This window comes from Tinamus guttatus, unplaced genomic scaffold (assembly GCF_059628265.1).
Source record: "Tinamus guttatus ecotype Peru unplaced genomic scaffold, ASM5962826v1 Tinamus_guttatus_pri_ptg000060l, whole genome shotgun sequence".
Lineage (NCBI taxonomy): Eukaryota > Metazoa > Chordata > Aves > Tinamiformes > Tinamidae > Tinamus > Tinamus guttatus.
Window position 1 is genome coordinate 638,440 of NW_028288594.1, and position 7,583 is coordinate 646,022.

Genomic DNA, 7,583 nt, shown 5'->3' on the forward strand with positions numbered 1-7,583 from the left:
AAATGTTTCTGGAGGATCTTAGTAGTATTTTCAAGAAGACGGATCCTACCTACCAAAAGTATTTCTCCAAGGATCCTACATGGCTTTTAAAACTTGTCACAAACAAGGATGTTGTCCTAACCCCAAGCACTGCTGGGTCAGGGATGCGGGCTGACGATCTTCTGGGATTTTTCCTATTTAAGCCAGCATGAAGGCAAAAGGCTGTCACCATCAACACACTAGTGCAGAAGCAATTCTTGTGGCCAGGAAGCCAGCAGCTGAAAGGCAGTTTACCCGCTGGTTTAAAGGGAAGCCACAGAAACGGCTGGCAGAGGAACAAGGAGAGGTGTAAGAGGGAGGTGAGATGCAGCCTGAGGGTTGTCTTGTCCCCACAGAGCTGGCACAGGCGTGGGCTGCCCTTGGGGCTGGGAGCTCAGCTTAAAACAAAAGTTAGTTTCCTGTTCCCTCAAAAGTTACCAATTAGCAAACTTTTTAGAAAACCAACAAAGTTACTGAAAACAATAATTAAAAAGTCTCTACAAATGACGCCATTTTAAAAGCCTTCATCAATAGCAGTCATTCATCAGGTTGTCCAAGCACCTCAGTCATTGAAGACCCCATCTCCCAACCTCTTTTATAGCTTCTCTGTCCTGATATAGTTTTTCTAATGATTAACACCAATAAGAACATTAATACAACTAGAGGAAATATTCTTATTTCTCCATTATAAATATACAGTATAATTCTTTACCAATGAGGAAATATTAGCAGCATGTTTAGTATTATATTTATTTAGGCCAAATAAATACTAATCATTAATAATGGGATCAAAAATTTGTGATCCCATTTTATTGACTCTTCTAAAGTTTTGCCAGGGAATCAATATTTGTCTCATTTTGACTCACCCTATAAAACATGTTTCTTACAGAAGCAGAGGAGCACACCTCATTCTGGTGCATCATATTTGGCCCTAGTTTTCCTGTGCGCAATTCCACTAAATTTCAGTGCACCCACACCAGAGTGAGCTCACTCTTTTGTCTTTTACCTAGGTTCCCAATTACCTCTTTATTTACGCTCTTAGGTCACAGTCTGTTAGAGAGGCCATCGTCAGATTACAACCTAACTGAATGAATTAGTAATGTTGTAATTGTGTATTGTTTTGTTGTTGTTTTGTTTAAGGGCAATCCCACTAAATCCCAGGAATTAGTCAGGTGCAAAGTAATAGCAACCATTACTGATGCATCAATTCAGCAGTTGCATCCTTTAAAATGTTACTGAGCCCAGAAACCTACAAATATTACAGACCTTATAATACTATCCCCAATTACAATGTGGCTTACAGTGCATGGATAACTATGAATAACATAATAAGTATTTTCAATTTATAAGATCATTAAAAAGTTATTTGCACTGCACAGCGTACAGCAAAAGAGAACAAACCCAGTGTTTTATAACATTTTATATATTGTTTTACCATTTTATATATTGTTCAACATTTTATAACATTTATAAATTGTCCACACTATTAGAAAACAATCCTTATGTAAGATAGCTAAAAATAAAGGAATAAAATGGGTAAAACCAAGGTTAACCTCTCTCAACAATTCCTGTCCACATCTTTCAATGAGTAATGTTATGGGTAGGGAAATATTTAAATATACTTCCACATCTAATGTATTCCTACAAAAGACCATACTACAAGATGGTTCAGATTATATATACATATAAAATATATAGAGAGATATTAGATATATATAGATTTCTTGCTTTCTTTTGATTCTTTACTACTTTGCAAATTACTTACAGAAGTGTGCTTTCTGCAGGCTGGGCAATTCTGCTGGTGTTGAATTGTTGCCATATTACTCTTCCTTGGCACCACCAACCTCTTTTTCCTTTCATTTGTATCTGAAGCACCCAGCAATGTAAAGGGTATCTGAATTATTATTATTATTATTATTTTGATAGATTTCCCTCCCAGTCTAATCTCCCACTGAAACACAGAGGTAAAAGCCTGGTCTTGTAGCCTCACAGAGAAACATTTCTCCCTCACTCACTCATGTGCACACTTGAGTGGGTCTGTTCTTTTCAGTGAAAATGTCAGGAATATACAGTGCTGGGAAGACACAAAGCATAATTTACCTTTTTAAAAAAAATGGATGTCCTCTAAGTGAGGAATAATTTGATGTTGCTGCCCTAGAGATGTAGATATGTACAGGAACTATGCCCACACAGAGGTTATGTAGCTAGGTAGATGAGTTAGTAGTTCATTCTATAAAGCCCAGACTGAATCTGTGTTCCCACACAGGGATCACTTGCTCATAAAGCTATTTTAATTGATTGCTCTTTGCTAAGAGGAGAAAGAAAGAGGCATTCCTGCTATAAGTTCCAGTCATGTACATTTTTCTGAATGTCCAACCAAGTCACTATAGCATACTCACTGATTTCAGGTCCTTCTTTGGGTCACTTTTCCAGCTTACTAAAAACAGCTCTGGACTGAGCAGCAGAGTAAATGAGTGAGTCTCCAAATCTCCCAAAGACTGTCTATTCCAGGGCTGGAGCACTTTCAGCACACCAGTAACTGCATGGGTATAGCAGTGTTGTGTACAGACAGTCATCATGAGGTCTGAAGGCCTTCAGCAAGAGTTAACCATAATTATTGACATTGCTGTCAAAGACTTTCTGCGAGAAAGAAGACAACCTAAAATTAGACTTTTGGGGAAGGCAAATTGTAGCAATTGCTAGTCTGGTAGCTCTTTTTAGAGCAATGCTGATGTATTCCAAAGGAAGGCATTTTGCTGGGGTTGGTGCGTGCGCTCTCAGCGCGGCTCTCAACACGGCTGCAGTCCTAGTGCGGGGCAAACGGAGGCAGCGCTCTGGTGGCAACTACAGTTCACATGACTAGGGAGCCACGGCAAGCACAAATGCAACCTGGCATCTGATCAGTTCTTGCAAAAAGGCAGGCATTATAACCTTTGGAAGACAAGAGAATAGGCATCGCATTATAACTGTAAGATGACAAGACCAGTAGAAATGTAAACATAGAAAAACTATATTTCACTAGGACTGCCAAAAAAAAGTAATCAACTCACTGCGATTTTTATTTTCAGTGTCTACAGCAAGGAAAATAAACATGGTTCTTTTCAAGTTCATAAAATCTCTCTTGAAAAATATGTAGACTAATTGAAGATCCATAATGATGCAAAAGAATATAAAGAAATGTACTAACCCTGAAACATAACATAACAAAGTACAAGTAACATGCTTGGAGAAAAAAAAATGCAACCTACATAAATGAATGCACCAAATTATTGGAGCAGCTTACCTACAAGCAAATTAAAATAATATATTTTTAAGTCGTAGATAAAACCAAGACAAATATGTCTAAGATTGCAAGGCATTGTGCTAACTACTACAATTAATCACCACTTTAAAGGCTGTGAATTTTCCAAAGTGAAATCCAACAGTTAGTAGTAGTCAGTCAGTTTTCTGGAGATGTTAATTCCTCAATACAATGAAACCAAGAGCCAAGTGGATCTAGGGCTGTGCAGCAGTAAAGCCCATTTCTGCTAGACCTGGAGGGCACAGCAGCAGCTGCAGAAGCTGTAGGTTGGGATCTGGACTGGGCAGCTCTGTCCTCCTACGGCCCTGGGTCAGGACATGGGAAGGAGCTTGCAGAAATGTCCAGTCATTCTGAGGCTGGCGGAGGGCACAGGCAGAGCCTGACATGGGGTCCCAGAGGAACCCCCTCCCTCCGGCTGCCACTGCTGCCCGGGCTCACAGGAATCGGGCACTTGAACCATCTCTTTGCAGGGGAGCTAGAATAGCTCAGAGAAAGGCATGCGCTCTTAATGAAGAATTTCACTTGTTAGAAATGCAATCACTCGTATACACACACAACACACCCACGAACTTCAGCAGGTAAGAAAGGGAAATGAAAGAACTCACAAATTGTATGAGACAAAATGACAGTTTTAAGATCAACTTTTATTGAAAAATTAAAACTGCATTGCATATCTTCTTTATAATTTTGACATTTCTTTAACCACAAAACAGACATTCTGTTAAAAAAATCTCATCATAGTTTTCACCATTCAAATAACAGATTATGAACTGAACAAATGATGACTTTAAAATTCCAGGTTATTCTCAAGGCCCCTGGTTCTGTCCGTCTACCATGAACACTAGAATCCAACTGTGTTCTCCAGAAAAAGGACCTTTAGTAGTTTGGTCAGAATTTTTGTCATTCAAAAATCAGCAGCTGCTGTTGATTTTTATTCAATGATCAGTCTTTTCCACATAAATCATATCTGCTAATAAGCACAGCAGCTACACAGTTAGCTAACACCTTGCTTATTGTTTACTTGATCTGAATTCACCCACCCAAAATGCCAGTGACTGTCAGTGTGATTTTTAAAGACAAAAGTCACTATCCTAGAGTATATTTTAAACCTCAGAAAAACAGTTACTCACCTGTAATTTCAATGCTTTGAATTAGTCATCACTTCCACATATCCTTTTTGATCTTTCACACTCAGTAGTGTATGAATTAAAGCACAGAAAAATTCTGGGTAAGTTTTTGTTTGAGAAGCTGTAATATATTACTCAGATTAAAATTACCTATTGAGAACAAAATACAGATGAGTTTTCTCACCTATGAACTTGACTCCTCTTTTGAAATTATCTATCCAAGCTGCAAGTGAGTCCTGACATGAGTCCTGTGCCTGTGGAAGGAAGCAGGTAGACATAATGGGGAAATTCATTGGATGATATGAGAAAATAACTAATTGTGAGTATCATCTTCCTCAGGATGCAACACTGCAGAAAAGTAAGATAAAATGCAGAGTGTAGGAAGATAAATTTAAAGCCCTTGTCTTAAGAGACTGCAATCCTGCCCTTCTGACAGAGGCGGAAGGGTCTCTGTTGCTCCTGTCCACCTTCAAGTCACCATTGGTAACAGCCGCAACCCCTAATATTCTGATCTTCCAAAAATAAGATGCTCCACTAAATGAAGAAGCAAAGATTTTAGTGAGAAACATACTTTACATGTGCAGAAGAGAACTAGGTTCTGTCCAAGGGCCGCCTGAGGCTTGCTGTGTGGCCTTAGATTAATCATACTATGCCTTTTCCTGGAGTGAGCTATATGAGACTCATTCTCTTCACCTGGTTTATATGCTTCTAGGGGTATAAAGTTTCACCTACTAGAAATTATTATTGTAATATTGAGATAATCTGGATACAAAAATCATGCAGTTACAATATTAAGATTAAAGGACTAAGGGTAAGTTGGGAGCTTAGAACTTCAGTAATAATGTTACTGAAATACTTTGGCTAAGGAGTTAAAGAGGTGAAGGAAGTCAGGAATTTTCACCTAAGAACTGGTTGACGAAATCACAAGGATTAGTGTGTTGCTTGTGTGAAAGAAGCAAAATCCCCCACTGAAGCTGGGCTAGTAGTAAGACATCTTTGCCTTTGTTATCCTAGTTTATATTGTTTCACATAAACAGCAAAGACAGAGGTCTTTTATAGCTGGTCTTTGAATAAAGTAAAATTGTGACAGAAACCAGCCTTCAAAGCAGAAGTCTATGGTTCAAAATGTGCCATATACATTCAAAACAGACTCCCTTCATACTCCTGAAAACAGCTTCTAATGAGAAGCCTCCTGGTTTTGATGAGTAGCCTGTATCTATAAGGAATGACATTTAACATTATGGAAGTGGCTACTGTAGCCAGCGTTCATGCTGACTGCTTCTAAATTGCAGGTCTTCTGTCCCATTGCATGGATTTTAAATGAAAAATGTTAAATATTGAAGACATGGTAAGATATCAGGTTTATAATTAAGGAGGAATAAGAGTTAAGACTAAGAAAGTAAGACATGAACAGCTGTGTCAAGAGAAAAATAATCTAACAAAAGGAATCATGTACTGCTGAGATCACTGAGAAATTTATGGCATAAAAGTAATAATTTAGATAATCTGCTGAAAGTCATGACTAGAAAGCTGAAAGAGAGTGAAAATTTAGAATAATTTTTAGACTTAAATGATTTCAGGAAAAAAGTTTTACAGAGGCTTAGAGAAGAGGACTGAAGAGGAGCCCTAGGAAAAGCTGGGAAGGCCACATCATATGACCTGGCATTTACCATGACAATTTCTTCCTAGTCCATCTGCCAGTGAACCAGAGCTGTGAGATGGCATCCTCAGACGCAGCCAGCGGCACCGGGAGGATGGAAATCCCTCCTGGCCGTTACCGCCGTTCCCAAGGAGCAACAGAGGCTGCACTGCTCTCCCGGCACGTACGGCAAAGCCTCAAAGGTGGGGAGCGCTGCCACTGCAATCCTGAATCAAAGTGCAAGTCTTTTCTTTCACTGAATGTTTCTAAAATTAATTTTAGTGTTGATGTGGGGGGAAAAAAACAACAACTGATTACTGACTTCCATGGGTGATAGCTATGGAATCAGGTATGAGAAGATTTAGAATTAGTGTGTCCCATTTCTTGCCATGATAGTGATTCTATAGGCAAACGGTTATTGAATCTCCATTCTGTTCCACTGCTCTGCCTCCGGCATGGAGTTTTCCACTTGCTAGTATTGACTACCTAATCATTAAAATGGAACAAGCTGCATATGACTCTGGTGTCCATATTTTGAAAAGTGTGGCCTGTTTTGCCAAGCCAGCTGTACTTAAAGAATCTGAGATGACTTCTGGGTTTGTTTATTCTATAAGCTCCAAAATGTATAGTCAACTCCATTTCACTGAAACGACTCCTACAGAAATGCTATAGACCTTCAGGAATCTTTCTATAGAATTTAGTTAAGCCAAAATAAGAGAGATTAGTCCTGAAATATAACACAATCACAGGGGCCTTGGTTAGCAACCAGTATTCACTAGGAAAGCATTCAGAACACTGAACAGACAGTCTGACATTACAATTAATAAAACTGAAAATCCTATTAAATTAAAGGGATTTCATTATTAGACATTCTATATACAGTTTTAGAATTCCTTATAATCAGTAAAATTATCTGTAAGTCATTATTCTGAGGGCATTATATTTAAATGAAAGTGTCAACTAATATTTTTGTACGTTTTCTTTGGCTCACAAATACACTAAAATACCATAAACATTATTTAGAACTTCAGTAATATATAAATAGGATACATTACAAATGGAAGAAAATACAAGACAACTCTTTAGCATGGTAAATCTCTGCATATAAATAAGCAAATATTTCATATACCTGCAATTGAACAGTTATCTTGCTGTAAAACTATTACATTTAAATCCTTTTACACAAAGTCATTTAACAATAATATACACAACCTACACAAATTAACCTCTAAACCTCTAAAAATACAGCAATATATACCTGTTACAATGACTCTGCTACAATTATCCCCGATGTGATGCTAAAGAGGAAGTACAACTATTTTACTCAAAGGTGCTGTTAGAGACTGCTGTTTTGTATGTGAGAGAAGCACCAACAATAAGATTTAATACTGTGAAACATTTCTTTTTAGCTCCTAGAATCTACATTTTAGAAATATTTCTATATATCTATTTTTACCTGCCAGAAAAATCTGTAGCACATTATCCACATAGTTAGTTG